The sequence below is a fragment of the Sitophilus oryzae genome, unplaced genomic scaffold (assembly GCF_002938485.1).
Source record: "Sitophilus oryzae breed Bouriz unplaced genomic scaffold, Soryzae_2.0 scaffold_1062_pilon_pilon, whole genome shotgun sequence".
Taxonomy (NCBI): domain Eukaryota; kingdom Metazoa; phylum Arthropoda; class Insecta; order Coleoptera; family Curculionidae; genus Sitophilus; species Sitophilus oryzae.
The window spans coordinates 620,907-636,203 of record NW_022145685.1 but is presented as its reverse complement, the minus strand read 5'-3'; positions in this window follow the sequence as shown (position 1 = coordinate 636,203).

Genomic DNA, 15,297 nt, shown 5'->3' with positions numbered 1-15,297 from the left:
TTTCATAAAAATACAAAATTTTGCATAGCAAAAAAGTTACAGCGAGTTAAAAATGCGTATTTTTGAAAAACACCCCGTAACTCCGAAACAGTAACAGATATCGATATGCGGTTTTCACCATCATGTTTTTGACAAAAATTGAGCTGCAGACACCGATATTAGTTTTTGTCTATCTCCTATAGAAAAGGGTGTTTCCATTTAAAAGCGTCGAATTTGACCCACCCTGTACAACAAACTAGTGTAAAGAAATGACATCTAACAAATAACACTGGAAATAGTATAAGGGTAAATATATTTTGGGACAACTAAAACACAGCTCGGGATCTCTATTACCAGAAATCAAGAGAAGAATTAAGTTAGCATGGAGTACTTATGGAAGAAACTCAATCATATTTAAATCTAGAATGCCAGTCTATTTCTAAATATTCGACCAATATGTACTACCAGTCATGACCTATGCATGCAAAACCTGGACACTTAAAACGGACATCATAAGCAAACTGCAGGTCGCACAACGCTCAATGGAACAAAATATGCTGGGAATAACCGGGAGAATGGCCGGCCGTAGCGCAAGCAGTTAGTGTATCGATCTGCGGTGCGAGTAGTGATGTTAATATTTCAGAAATTTTTGATTGTTGCAGGAAATTTCTGAAACTTTCGGAAACTTTCGAAAATTTATGAAATATTAGGAAATTTTACAATTTTACATATTTTTTGTCGATACAATAAAGGAATAAATTAGATAGACATTTGGTAACATTTGTATTTTGTGCATAAACCATGAACTATAACTATGAATTTAAAAATAAAACAAAAAAGCACAAAATATAAATTTAAAAAACGTAAAACACAAATAACTGAATTATACTATTCCGGAATATCAGGCGCCGAGCTGATCCCATCTTCATAGGGTATTATAGTAGTAGTAGTACTGTCTTCGTCAGTTTCAATTTCCAAATCAGATATATTTGATGTATCATCTGGTTCTGATTCTGAAGGATGGACCTCTACCTCCACGAGTTCTAGTAGTTCTGGAGGAATTTCCTGTTGTTGAATATCATGCTCCATATCCACTTTTTGTTTTTGTAGTAATAATTTATTGTTATGAGCTACGAACATTATTTTACCGGCCCTTTGTGCAGTTAAGCAATTCCTTTTTTTAGTATGGATAAAACTGTAAGTACTGATACTTCTCTCTGTGGCTGCAGATGACGTTGGTAAGACAGCAGAGCAACAGCTAAATATTTCAACTGAGTATTTTTACACATTGCTTGCCACCAACTTAGACAGTCTACATTTTTAACTGACATCCAAACGTAGTCGAGAGCCCATAAACCCGATTTGGCTTAATACTTTGTTACATCTGTAAAAATGGCTTATTATTGACAAACTGAGGATGATTGTTGGTGATATTGTTGATAAATTCCATAGCGGCTAAGTGTTCTTCATTGTTAAGGTGCTCTCCCAGGAAACAGGGGTCCAAGAGGGCGATTTTGGGACCGAATATTTCGGAAATTTCTGAAATTTCCTGCAAAATTCGAATGGAAATATTCGCTACCAATATCACTAGATGCGAGAGATGTGATGGTACTGGGTTCGATCCTCAGCCATTACGGTCGCTTTATTTTTTAAATAAAAATATTGATTTATCTAAATAGAGCGACCAGCGAGCCGCCATGCGCCACTTCAAGGCAGGCAATGGCAAACCACCTTGAGTATATTTGCCTTGTACAGCCTCTCAAATAGTGCCGTTCGGATTCGGCGATAAACTGTAGGTCCTGTGTACTTGTGAAACACTGATGACACACACCACAAGTACATGCGAGAAGTAGTCAACGCTCTGTATAGAGTATGACACTGTAAGAAGAAGAACTAGGAGAGACCATAGAGTAAAAGAATAGAGTAGATACGACAAAAGACCCAGATAGTAAGTGCCATCCATAGAGTCAAATCCCTCAAATGGCAATAGGTAGAACACCTGGCAAGAAGAACGGACAACAGATGGACCACAAAAATTACAGCATGGTACCCACGACGAATTAAGAGACCTAGAAGAAGGCCTAACATGAGATGGGACCATGATATTGGGAAGTTAGCAGGGATAACTTGGGCCCGTATGACCAACAATAGACAACAATAGGCCCAACTACAAAGAGTGTATCTAAATATGTGAAGAAGGCTACACCATAATTGGAAATGGTTGAATAAGCTGAAAATGATGATGAAATCCGAAAAAATAACTAAATTGTTTTACTAATTATTATTAATATGGTTTCTTATAAACGGAATATTAAAAATTATCGAAAAAAAACTTTTCGTTTATAACGTTAATACGAATAAATTTAGAAAACAACAATTAAAAAATAATTTTGTCACCGAATATAATCGGTTGTAACCAGCTGAAGGTTCAAGGAACTCGAACGGCTTCTAGCGCAAAACAAGCCGACTTTTCGTCTTAGAACAAATTCACTTCTTTTAATTTACAGTTACTTTCGTGGCTAAAGAAATTAGAATTTGATGCTGTTCGTAACGAAGGTAAAATTGAAGCCGTTTACCGTTTCTTTCGATTCGGTGCCGAATACAGCTCTTGTCGAAAATAGCTACAAGCATCTTTTAAATGAAAGAGAATATTTTTATATCAGGTTAATAAGATATGAGAATATAATTTGCATGAGTCATCACAATGACCATCGGAGACAGTAAATGTATGATATTTAATAATTAAATATCATAATTCATAATTATTATGATTAATTATTTAAAGGTTGGTAGACAATGTTTGATTTGAATTAAAATTGTTATGACGAACTTTCATTGTTTATATTTTCTGTTACACTAAACTACAGCATATAGATACACGGAGAATATAATTAATAAAACAATTTCAAAGTGTCAAGAGCAATAATAATAGTCCGAGAAACACCGTTGAAAACAAGTCTGGGTGGAACTCTGTAACTAAATAGCGATCGGTAGCGATGAAGAATACTGTCGCTTGCTGTTTAGTTTCTACAACCAAGGTAAGTATTCTTCATAGCTACCGATAGCTATTTAGTTACAGAGTTTCACACCTGGGCTCCTGAAAATATCTTACCCTTTCTATGTATCTTAAAGAAAATTCGCAATACCATACAAAACAGTATAAATTTAACTGCCAAAAAGAACTGTCTTTTAAATTAAAAGTATCTGTATAGAGAATTCCCTTTTGGCTAAAAATGGTTACTTATCAATTAAGATAGAACCTTGCCATTTTTGCAAATTCGAGCTCCTTTTTTGTGAAACTTAAGATTCTGCAAAAAAATTGTCATAGTTTACTTTGTTTCCCAGGTACAGGGTGATTTTGAAAATGGCAGATCGAAGTGGCAATATCAGATACCCATGAAATCTCAGATCTTCAAAGAGTTATCAGCAATTCAATTTCGATTGGTGTCTGATGTAATTAGTGAAAATTAATAATTATTAATCTCGATTATAGAAATTACTTCATTATAATTAGGCTACTAAATTTCGCTTAAAAAGCCCTATAAACCATTATGATAAATATTATAAAAGTAAAAATGAATTTTTATAGGACTGTTTAGTTGAAATAACAATAATATAATAAATTTAATAGCAGGTATAATTTTTGTCCTACACATCAGAGGGGAAATTGACCTATCAGAGGCTCTTAAATATAGGCGCAAAGAATGTGAATACATCGCAGATGCGAATACCTTTTTGGCATAAATAAAGGCATTATGTTGACATGTTCATTTTATTTTATTATTTTACTCTCCAACATCTTCTTCTAGGAGATGCGAGACATTGTTGTTGGTGGGGAAGCTCCTTGTCAGGTGCTAGGGGAAATTCCGTCTGGCACTTTCGCTGGGTCTAAAACGCATCTCATTGTCTTGTCCCTGGGTGTAGTGTCGTGGCCAGGGAATTGCACCAAGACGTATAATGATGCCGGATGGAACCACCCTGTTCGTGATACCAGGCACCTTCTACTCTTTGTGGCTATGTATCACGGAGAGAGGGTGTGGGGGAGCTTAGCCTAACCATCCGAACAAAGATGAGGTCCGAGACAACCTCACCAATAACCTAAATCCTACGATAGCGGGACCAGGTCAAAGGGATGCGTGGCTAGATAGAAGACTTGGTCTCAACTATTGGTCTCAATCTTGGGGCACCAGAGGGCAACCCATTCTATATTATCGTCTCCCTTACTTATACATGCGGGGCTCTGTAGAAGTGGACCGACTAACCCTTGCGGTGTAATTAACCTCAAATCCAAGCAGGCAATAGAGAAAGAGGGATCTTCTATTATAGATTCGGAACACGCAAGTATTCGAACAAGAACAAGTTAAAGTGGCGAAGAAAATGGAGACAGATCTTCCAGCCTCTATCTCACGAGTACCCCAGCCGAAGACAAGCTCCTCGACTGTGAAGGGTACAGGGATAAACCCCAACCGTGGAAGACTGTATACCCTCATAGGTGTTAGAATCCCATTCCTCGGAGGATGAACATCTGTTGTCAGAGGAGGATAAGAGATACTCTACCCCCATACAACAGGAAGATCCCCATGTTTGATGAGTTATAACTCAAGAAAGGGGGACACAACAAATATTTAAGGGCGGGGTCATTAATCGCCCCTCTAATCATTCTACATTGTACTCTCCCACATATACGGGGTGCCATCTCTCGTGGGGTGATTGCTCCCGTAGAAATAAAATTTATTTATCATTGTTTCGTAGCTATAGGGAGTTAAAATAATATTTTTTTTATTATAATTTTCTTCCAATTAAATTTTGATGGTGAAAATTATTACTATAAGTGCATCATATTTTAATGCTAAAAAATGTTCATCAAAAAACATATTCGGGTTATTGGAAGTTCATTTGGGTTATCACTGTAATATTTTTCTAGAAAAAATATGCCAGCCACTGAATTTTTTTTTCTCTTATTAACAAAATTGTGATATTTTGTCGATTTCGGTCTCATATGGATGCGATAAACGCAGTGGAATGCATTTGTCTTAATTCAAAGATGATGGCAATTCATTCTAATAGCAACCTTAAAAAAATGTATGTCATTAGCTGGCCGAAATGTTACATAAGTTTGCGTTGATTCCTAATCAAAAAATATGAGAAAAATTTCCTATAAACATGGGTGCGGAAACGCATAGTTTTAAAGTTAGAACAGCGCTTTCAGATGGAGCGGACCGTCCGCGACTTCGAGCAAGTACCATGAGTTTATATGAACAATTTCACATAGGTTTGGTTTGGTTTGTCGCGTATCCTCCGTCCGGATGATTTCGTCCGACGCGACGGCTTTGAAACGGCGCCGGCGGCTATCTTCTGAAAGCGCTGTAAATCTTTTAAAAAATAGGTATTTTGTAATTGTCTTATTTAAATACCATTATATATTTTGAGAATTTGCTGATAAATACAATTCGGTTTGTCTCAACGAGGAGATCGAAATGGACAAAATATCAAGGTACAAGAGGAAAAACAGTCAGTGGCGTACATTTTTTGTTAGAAAAATATTCCAGTGATAACTCATATGCACGTCCCTGGCAAAGTTTACACAATACAATATTCCCTGGTAAATCTGTCGACACTTTTTTAGTATTAAGATATATGTAGCACTTATAGTTTATACCAGGTGCGTGTCAAAAGTAGCTCAATCCTATAACATTTTTATCTTTTCAGATAACAAAACGGGATTTGGTATGTTATTATATGACATAAATTACGATTGATTGACTTATTCAATTGTTTTTGGTCACTTCCCGTTTCACCAGAAATGACTACCAGCTTTTGATTATTAAATGACATCCTCGGTATTGTTTTACTTTATTCGATAGAAAATGACACTCTGAATAGAATGACATATCATATGTCAACTTTTAATAGTTTTGCATATGGTTTATTTGAAATTGTAACATACGACAATTAGATTCAAAATACCAAGTGTATGATACCAAATTATACGTAAAAAAAGATTTTTCCAAATATGCTAATGTTGGATGGTTGCCTTGTTCCATTTGAAAAAATTGAGATATGATTAAAAATACGATTTGGACATCTTTTAACTGGCCAGGACAAGACACGAAAAACATTAGACGATCAAATCTATTTTTCCAAGGCTCCTTGATTAAAAATTATTTTTTTTACCAAGGTTTTTACCACAGCCTAGATAAATACCATGACGAATGCTACGAACGAAGCAGAATCGGATCTATGTTGATATGCCTGTACTTGCCAAATCAGCCTGTACTTTTCGCAGTTTTTATTTCTCGTGAGGTAAGAGAATGCATTCGTTCTTTAAAGTAAGAAGTTTCTAAAATATAGTACTTCGCTTTAAAATTTCATAGCGAACGCCTAACTAGCGGATAGCAAAATTACGTATTTTATGCCACAACCAACCTCAGTCACGACCATCCATATAGCCCCAAAGTTCACATCGCTCGGTACCAATCAATAGCAATCATAAACGGTACGTCATTCCCGGCGCTGTTGCAAGCCAACCGAAAGGCATCGTTACCATTCGTATTCTCGTACCTGTTGATAACTGTAAAATCGTAGAGAACACTCGTTTTCTGTGTGTTCATCCATCGGCGAAACAAATAAGGTTAAACGCGATCAAGTCCGCCAGGTTACTCTCGAACGTTGTGCCACTCACCTGAACTGCAATACGAGTAAAGAGTGTTGTGTGTATTGCTAGAATCGAATACGAACGGCGCGATGTCAACGAACTTTCGACATTTTGCCACTTCGACATCGAAACGCATCTTGTGCGAAACGAGACGCGTTTTGTGGGTTAGAAGTCTATGGTAGTCCGGTAAATCTAATAGAAAAAAAGCTAAAGTGGAAGAAACGTTATAAATATAGGCTTTTACTAAGAACAAGCGGTTTGCAACGTCATAAAAATCCCGCTTAGTAATTGACCTTATGGCCACCATTTTAACTTTTTATACCATTAGATAGAGTGAAAAAATTCACAAATTTTGCGCAACCATCATAGGCCTATTGAAAATACCAGACACAAGTCGGTGGTTGTCGGCAATCACCTGTTTTTTTTTACATTTCATATTAATTTGTGACGTCATTTGGAAGAGCTCAATAGAAATATAAAAGAACTAAACCTTGTTTGAACAGCAATTTGACATTCGTGACGTCAGCACTCCGGCAGTCTATGGTGCGTCCAGACCTGACGAGCCGAGCGTGAGACGAGAGCAAGACAAGAGCGAGACAAGAGCGAGACGAGAGCAAGACATTTTCTATCAATTTTTTACGCAAACCTGCAACGAGACAAGCCGAGTGGGATCATAGTGAAAGGAAGCCAAACACATATTAAATTGCAACTGAATATAACAAACGATGGCCAAATAATAACGCATACAGTAATAAATTTTTGTATCTTTAATATGGTATTCGGTCTTTAAGATAGTATTCATCGTCGGTTTTCCCCCTTTTGGCTGTTTTCCCCTTTATCCCTTACACGACTTTTTTTTACATAATACGGTTTTTAATGTTTTTAGAACAAAATGTTAAATAGAAAAGTTATTGGTAAGGTTAAGAAGCATATTTTAACATTACTATAGAGTATACAGAGGACTTCAAAAAAGTGTTGCGGATATAACATATTTTCTAATGGGAATACCCTATTTTTTATTTTATTATTGGGTTATATATACGTACAATTCGGTAATTTTCTTGCATTTTTTGATATTATATATCTAAAATTAATAAATGTAATAATTCTATTTGTTTAAAGAAATGTTGGATTTCGGTAGGGTAAAAATTATCAGTGACGCAAAATTTGTAAATTCTATCAGAAAAAATGATAATACATACAGTGTACGATTTAAAAATTTGAGATTACTTAATTTTAAACAGTCGAAATTTATAAATCAGACCTAATATCTCGCAGTCGGGCGAGCCTACCAAAAACACGTCCAGACTTTCGAGCTTTCTCTGATCGGCCGTTGAAAAATCGACAGGGGACGGATAGCAACGAGGCTCTGTAGGTTGACTCGCGAGGCTCGTCCACACAGCGAATTTGGAATGTCTCGCGCTCGTCTCCATAGGTCTCGCACCATCGTATCGCTGATCGCCACTCGCAAATATATTCCAGATACGTATAGTGAACAAGTTCGCAACGTTAAATAATTTTGATATTTAATTTTTATCGTTATGGCTTTTTATGAAAGTGTATACATAGAATTAATTGCATTAATTTGCAATAGCACCTCGAACCCTCAGTTCCTACGTGGGCAATTCTACGTTTAACTCCTGCCCGAAGTATACCAAAAAGTGGGTCAGTTTCGGTTAAGTTTAGATTAGGTCTATATTTTTATTAATTCAAAACCAACTAAAACCTACTCCTAAACTCACCCCTTCTTTTGCATATTTCCGGCTATTACCTGGGTATTCCTAGGTTTAACTAATATTCGAACTTACGGTGTAAATTTATGGAGGGCCCATAAATTTAAATTCGCCGTACAACAAAATTTCACCAATTTTCTCAATAAAAATTAAAAGTTATAAATCATACTATTTTTATAGAAATGATGGAATAAGGGTGAACGGGGTGCCGGTAGACCAAGGAGATACTTGGAATGTAAGTGTTAATTTATACTCGAATTGAGTTGCCTCACAGTATAGGCATATTTTGAACCTTTACCGTGCATAGTTACTGTAGATAAAAATAAATTAAAATATAGTTGGCTCCAACGATAATTTAGTTTACAGCTTCTTTTCATCATACCTAATAAAAAAACCTTGACAACCACTACTTATAGTATGTACCTACATATGTATTTTTTTAAAATCATTATGAGATTTAAGCATAAAAGGTGCTCATAATGTGAGTAGAGGTATTGACGGTTTTGGTTATGAGTAAAATAAGCAGCAAAATATATTATCGATTGCAGCAACTATGTATACCTAGTTTACATTCAGTATGTCCAATTAACATTTTCTACCATTATATTTTGATAGTTGAGTTTTTGAAATTATTTATTAGCTTCTTAAACAAAACAGAACCATAATAATTAAAATTTTTATCATCCACTTTCAAGAATTATGAAGTAATCTCACGTCAATTTTTTTTTAAATTATTGCATGCCTTAAGTATTTGCAAAGTTAACAAAAATATTTCTTTGCATACCTTGCAATTAATATATTTGGTCTAATTTATCAGTTCTGCATCATATCCGAAATTCAGATTGTGTGTGACACACACAACACAACACGACACAACAAGAAAAATGGCAAGTAAAAAAATGTAAAGTTTTAATTACTAATTACACAGTCCTTCCCTTCAGTTCTTCTGCCTAAAATCTATATTGCCTCCCTAAGATTTTAAATATAAATGATTGAAACTCATAACAAATTTACCTCAATTTAACTTTAAGATAATTATTTAATTATTAAATCCATAATTATACCGTATGATCGAAAAAAAAACGGCGTCCAGTTGGCTTGGAAATGACGATCGATGACATTTCTTATATAATTTCACATATAAAATGACAGCGATTATTCTGATAAAAACAGGCTTGATTTTTTATTTTAGAAATCATAGAGACTATGATCATTAATATGACTATATTAACAATACTTAAATTAAAATTTATTTGAAGGAATGCTACTTGAAGTATTAACTCGGAATAATTATTAAAAACTGCTCATCGATGTCGGCGTCTTGTCACTGTTGTCTGGCTGATTGGCGGATTAGGTACCTACCAAAGACATCTAATTTAGATGTCTTTGGTACCTACCTATAATTTGATTTCAGATAATGCAGATTTTAATGTGCTATTTGTGGATTTTTTATTGAATTTTTTTTTTACATATTTGGTATACTCTATGAAGTGCTCATGTCCATTTTTCAATTATTAAAGTGCCTATTTAGATACATTTAAAGTTAATTAATTAGTGTATAGTAATTGAATTATGGGTTATTTTTTATGAAATGTATTTTTTTTTTCTATTAAAATAAACATAGCTTTACTTTACAAAATCACTAGCTAGCCATTTTTAAATACAGGGTGTTAATTAAGTAGTATCTGGCCAAATTCAGGAGGTGATTCTTTGAGTGTTTTTAAGGTAAAAAGTTAATTTAAACATGTGTCCGGAAATGCATAATTTTAAAGATACAGGGTGTCAAGATGTTTCCTAATAGACATTTTATTATTAATATCTCAAAGATCCGTTGGCCGATTTTATTGAAATTTCGCCGTGTTGTGAACTTTAATAAGTTAGCACTAATTAAATGATAATAATTATTATTTACAACAATATTCAAACGGTAAAAACTTATCAACTTATCCCAATAAATATTTGACAACGCCTTGGATTCATTTGTTTTAACGCCTGTTGACGGTGGAAACCATGCAAGCTTTTTCTTTGTCCTAAGTTGTTAATTAAAAAAATAATAATCATATAAAAAAATATGGTAATTAGTCTAAATTTATTATTTATGTGATTCTGCTCTTTCTCGTATAATTTGCCCCTTACGGAAATAGTTAGATTAAAATAGCCAAACTGTACCTAACAACCCATGCCTTGACATATTTTCTTTTAAAATAATATCGCTTTCTTTATCCGCCGGTCCAGATTTGAACGCCCTTGCCCTGTTCGCTCATCAATGCAGGCTCTATCGACATAAGTACGTGTTGACAGGCAGGTTATTGAACCCATGTTGCGTCTAGCATGTCGTTTTTTCAAAGATGGGTCCCATATAAACGCGGCCAGAAGTATTTTCAATACTAAAAATCATACGACCATTTTTCTTAATACAATTTTCATCCATTATCAAAATCTCTAGATACATATTTTTTTTTAAATATGTCAATTATCGAGTAGGCCTTGGAAACGCAATTGACCCTTGCGAGGACAGCAACTTTTTTATGCGTTGTATTATTAGTATCAAAATAGGAAGAGCACAAATTGTATAGTAAGTATGTAAAATGTATTATTCCAAAATCTAAAATCTACACAATGAAGATAATCAAATTATGTATGGTGTTTACCTAAAAACAATAATTGAAATGTTGATAAGGTATCAGCAAGTAAAACAACTGTATCCTGGTTACAGACTGATTGTACAGTTTTCTCAGGAATCCTGAAACCAATTACAAAATTCTAGTATGCTTTCGTCACCACTTGGATGTAGAATGTAGAATGTAGAATGAGTGAGAGGGGGGTTAATCACTCCGACCTTAAAGATCTATTGTGCCCCCTTCTCCTTGAGTCATTACACAGTCTATAACCCATCATACCTCTGTTGTAGAGGGAACAGGGTATTTCCTATCCTCCTCTGACAACAGATGTTCTTCCTCCGAGGGTACACACCCTTCCACGGTTGGAGTTTGGCTCTCCGTGCCCTTCACAGTCGAGGAGCTTGCCTCCGGCTGAGGTACCCGTGAGGTGGAGGCTGGAGGATCTGTCTCCATTTTCTCCACCTCTTTAACTTGGTCTCTCCTTAGACCTGATACCGGTGTCATCTTATGTCGTCCACTTATTGTGTGTTGCGTTTCCATAATCTTTCTTATTTTGTCGTTTGATATTTTTCCCTTTTCGATTTTCCTTTATATAGGTCAAATTAAAAAAAAATATTTATAAAATACTTGCTCATAGCGTTATAGTTACCTAGATCGATATTGAGCATGTTTTTAAAAAATCTATATTTTCTAGCGATTTTACATATTAATGGACCAAAATTGGATATACCATAAATATATTTTCGCTGTATCTAATAAAAATACAAAATGGCGGACTCAGGATACAAAACCTGTCGGAGATGTAGTTGGCGATACCGTCGCCGCTAGTCAACCTGTCCGAGATTTAGTTTAGATCTGTGCCGCTACGCGCTGATAGTCGTTTACAGCGCAGCGGATAAAGAATACTGTACGGTAGTTCTGCTTTCAATCGACAGAGTCCGTGGTAGCCGGAGCTTTGCCGAGTGTTGCCAGAACTACGGATTTATCCGTAGATTTACAGATTTTGGGTACAGTACGTTAATAGTTCTATCATTAAACAATTTAATATAATATTATGCGATTAAACAAAGAATGGCGGCAGAGTTGGCTTATAAAGAAGTGGGAAATTATAAAGATCGCTGTTATTTCATATGTAAAATACTACTGTCAATTAATTAATTAGTTTCCAAGCCAACTAAACGACTTTTTCCGATCATACGAAATATTCAATACCTATAGAAGAATTTTTATTTTTGTTTTTTATCTATAGGTATAATTGTACATGTATGTTTTATTTGTAATTTTAATGAGGTAAATTTTTTTGAATTAGTTTGTATTGTATGACATTTTTTATTATTTGTATATTTGTTTTAAATAAAGCGTTGTTTATTATTTATTTAAATTTTCTATACACAAACGCGGATTTTTCATCCAGACATATTTTCGTCAAACGTATTAGCTATTACACATTTTAATATGGCAACACTGTCGCTTTCAGTTCCACATCGTCTTCGATATGCCTTTGAAGGCCGAATTAGAAAAAATGAGTGTTTTGAGCATTGGCCGCAGAACGAGTAGGGGCTCCACCTTACAGCACTTGAGACGTAAGGGGAAATCAGCCTTGTCACGAATTTGCCCATTAGGTTGCGTATCTTCCCAGTCCTTTCAATCGACGATAAAACTACCAATTTACGTTGCTGTTCCACACAAAAGTTCTGAAGATATTAGCGTTTAAAATAAATGCATTATTTTAATTTTTTAACATAATTTGAAAACTATTCAAGATACCGTGGTTTTCTTTCCAGGCGTTTGTCAGACTTTTTCTCATATAACAGAATTCGTATCTCCCGTAGTTTCTCAGATTCCAATAGGCCAAATTTATATAGAACTACAAATTTAGTTTCTTCCGCATCGCCAGACGGCGCAAAAGACATTAAAGTACAGGTTTCTAATTTGTATATATGGAGATGACATGACAGTCTCTATGTTGACTACCGTCTAATGGTCTAGATTTGGTCTAGTTGACAAAATGTTGGTGATCCGTCAAATTATTTTTAAATCATTATTAAAATAATTATTAATTCAGATACTTATTCTTGATTTGTCAGAAAGTTCGGTGATTTCAGTGATTTGTGTTTATAGTTTGTGTTTTTATAAGTTTACGCAATCTAATATTTTCCGTCGATCATCATTTTCGTGTTAGATACTAAACTATTTTTATTAAAGTCATTTTGGCATTTTAGAAATGATAAATTCCTGAACCAAATAAAAAAAAATAGTTTAATCATAAATAAGTAAGTACATAGTTGGTAATATACAGTATTTTTAGTAACAGTTAATTAGTAGTCTATAATATTTTTACAATATTATAATTTATTTGTTAAATCAACAAAATAGGCGCTTTGTGCTCTGTTGTTGGTGTTTAAAATGTATGTATTCATAATTTTAATTTTGCTTTGACTAAATTACACTTCTAATGATCTAAAATATATGTAGTAAAAAAGTCTATATTTATTATTTTGTATTTTACAAAAAATAATTTTGCGCTTAAATAACGTTACCGTTTTAGTTAGCGTTAATAAGTAACGGAACGCTAAAATTATGTTATGCCAAAACTCTCCATTAGTTTCTTCCGGATCACCAGGTGGCTCTAATATGACCAACCTATTTGTTTAATATCAGTGTTCAATCTATCTCTAGTAAATGACTTTAGTCTATGGATTCCAATATTGAGCATCGACATTGTCACCACCCTGTATACAGAGTTTCCATACTAATATTGTATAAAAAAAGAAGCAGTTGACTTACGGTGATACTACAGTTGTCCCATCAGTTCATCTAAAGAAACTGAAACAGCGTAACCTTGCTGTTTCCTGTTTTCCGATTCCGTCGTTTGCTGCTCTCGACGCTCTCAGCGGCTTACATTCGCGAATTCCACCAACGAACAAGGACGGCGATATTGCGATAGTTGCGGGGGAACAAGGATAGAAGTCGAGGTCCATGAACTCGCGTTCTGTCTAACTGTAATGCGTTGCATAAGAGTGTGTCCCGTTAGCGAACGATACTACTTTCATTCAGGGACGATGATTGTGCGCGACATTCGCCGCTTACAATGTAGTACTATGACTTTATCAGCTACTAAAAGTAAAAATTTTATGGAAAAGAAGAGCTTAAGGTGTGCCAATAAATCGTGAGAACCGGTTTTGAATTAGTATATCAATAAACAGTGGCTTTAGTACGAAATTTTGATAAAAAGTAATGTAACAATTTGACATTAAATATTAAAGCATACATTATGGCATAGTAATCACCCCACAAAAAATCCAAAGAAAAAGATTATTATAAGGTACATTTTCATTTTTTATGAAATAATTAAAGTAATACAAAGTGACCTCTATAACAGGGTGTCCCAATATTCCATGGACATAGAACTACTACGTATTTTTGGAATCAAAATAAGTTTATTGGACACAATTTACCTCTATACAAAAGTGTTTCGTTTATTCGTTAGAGGGCATCCAACTTTAAGAAAATAAACACATTTTCTCAGATATTTTAAGAACCGTTATTCCGATTTAAATGAGATTTTGGGTGACTATGTTTTACTAAGTGCTTTAACATTTGAATTTCATAAAAATCAAGAAAAAGTACGAGAAGGGTGAAAACTAACCCCACCCCTACATTAATTTTAGTGTAAATATTTTGCAACTCCACCGACAACCAGATTTTCTTTTCGTAAAATGATCCCTCTAGTATTTACTACATTTTTTTGTCTCTTGCAAAAAAACGTGACATCGTATAATTTTTGAGAAATTTTTTTGGAGAATTTATTTTTCACACCAAATCTACAAAATATACATGGAGTTCTAGTATTCCATGGACAGAGGAGAACTACGTATTTGTTTAATCAAAATAAGTTAATTGCACATAATTTACCTTTATACAAAAGTGCTTCGTTTGTCAGTTAGAGGGAATCAATTAAAAATAACCCCGAACGTTAATTAATTTAAAATTCATTATTTTTTAAGCTTTTTATGAAGCTTATTGTCAAATATAATTTGTGATACTAACATAAAATTCCATATTTTTGCCAACTAGATTATTAGAACATAATAGATTTTATGCGCCTCCATAGCTGGATGTGAAAAAAAAAAGTTTTTTGCAGATCAGCTTCGGAAAAATATTTTTTTCCTCAAAAAGAATACGCGGTGGTGTTTTTTTTTACAAGAGACAAAAAAATAGTAAATACTAGAACCATTTTACAAAAAAAGCGGTGGTCGGTTGAATTGGAAAATATTTATACTAAAATTTATGCAGGGGTGGGGGTAGT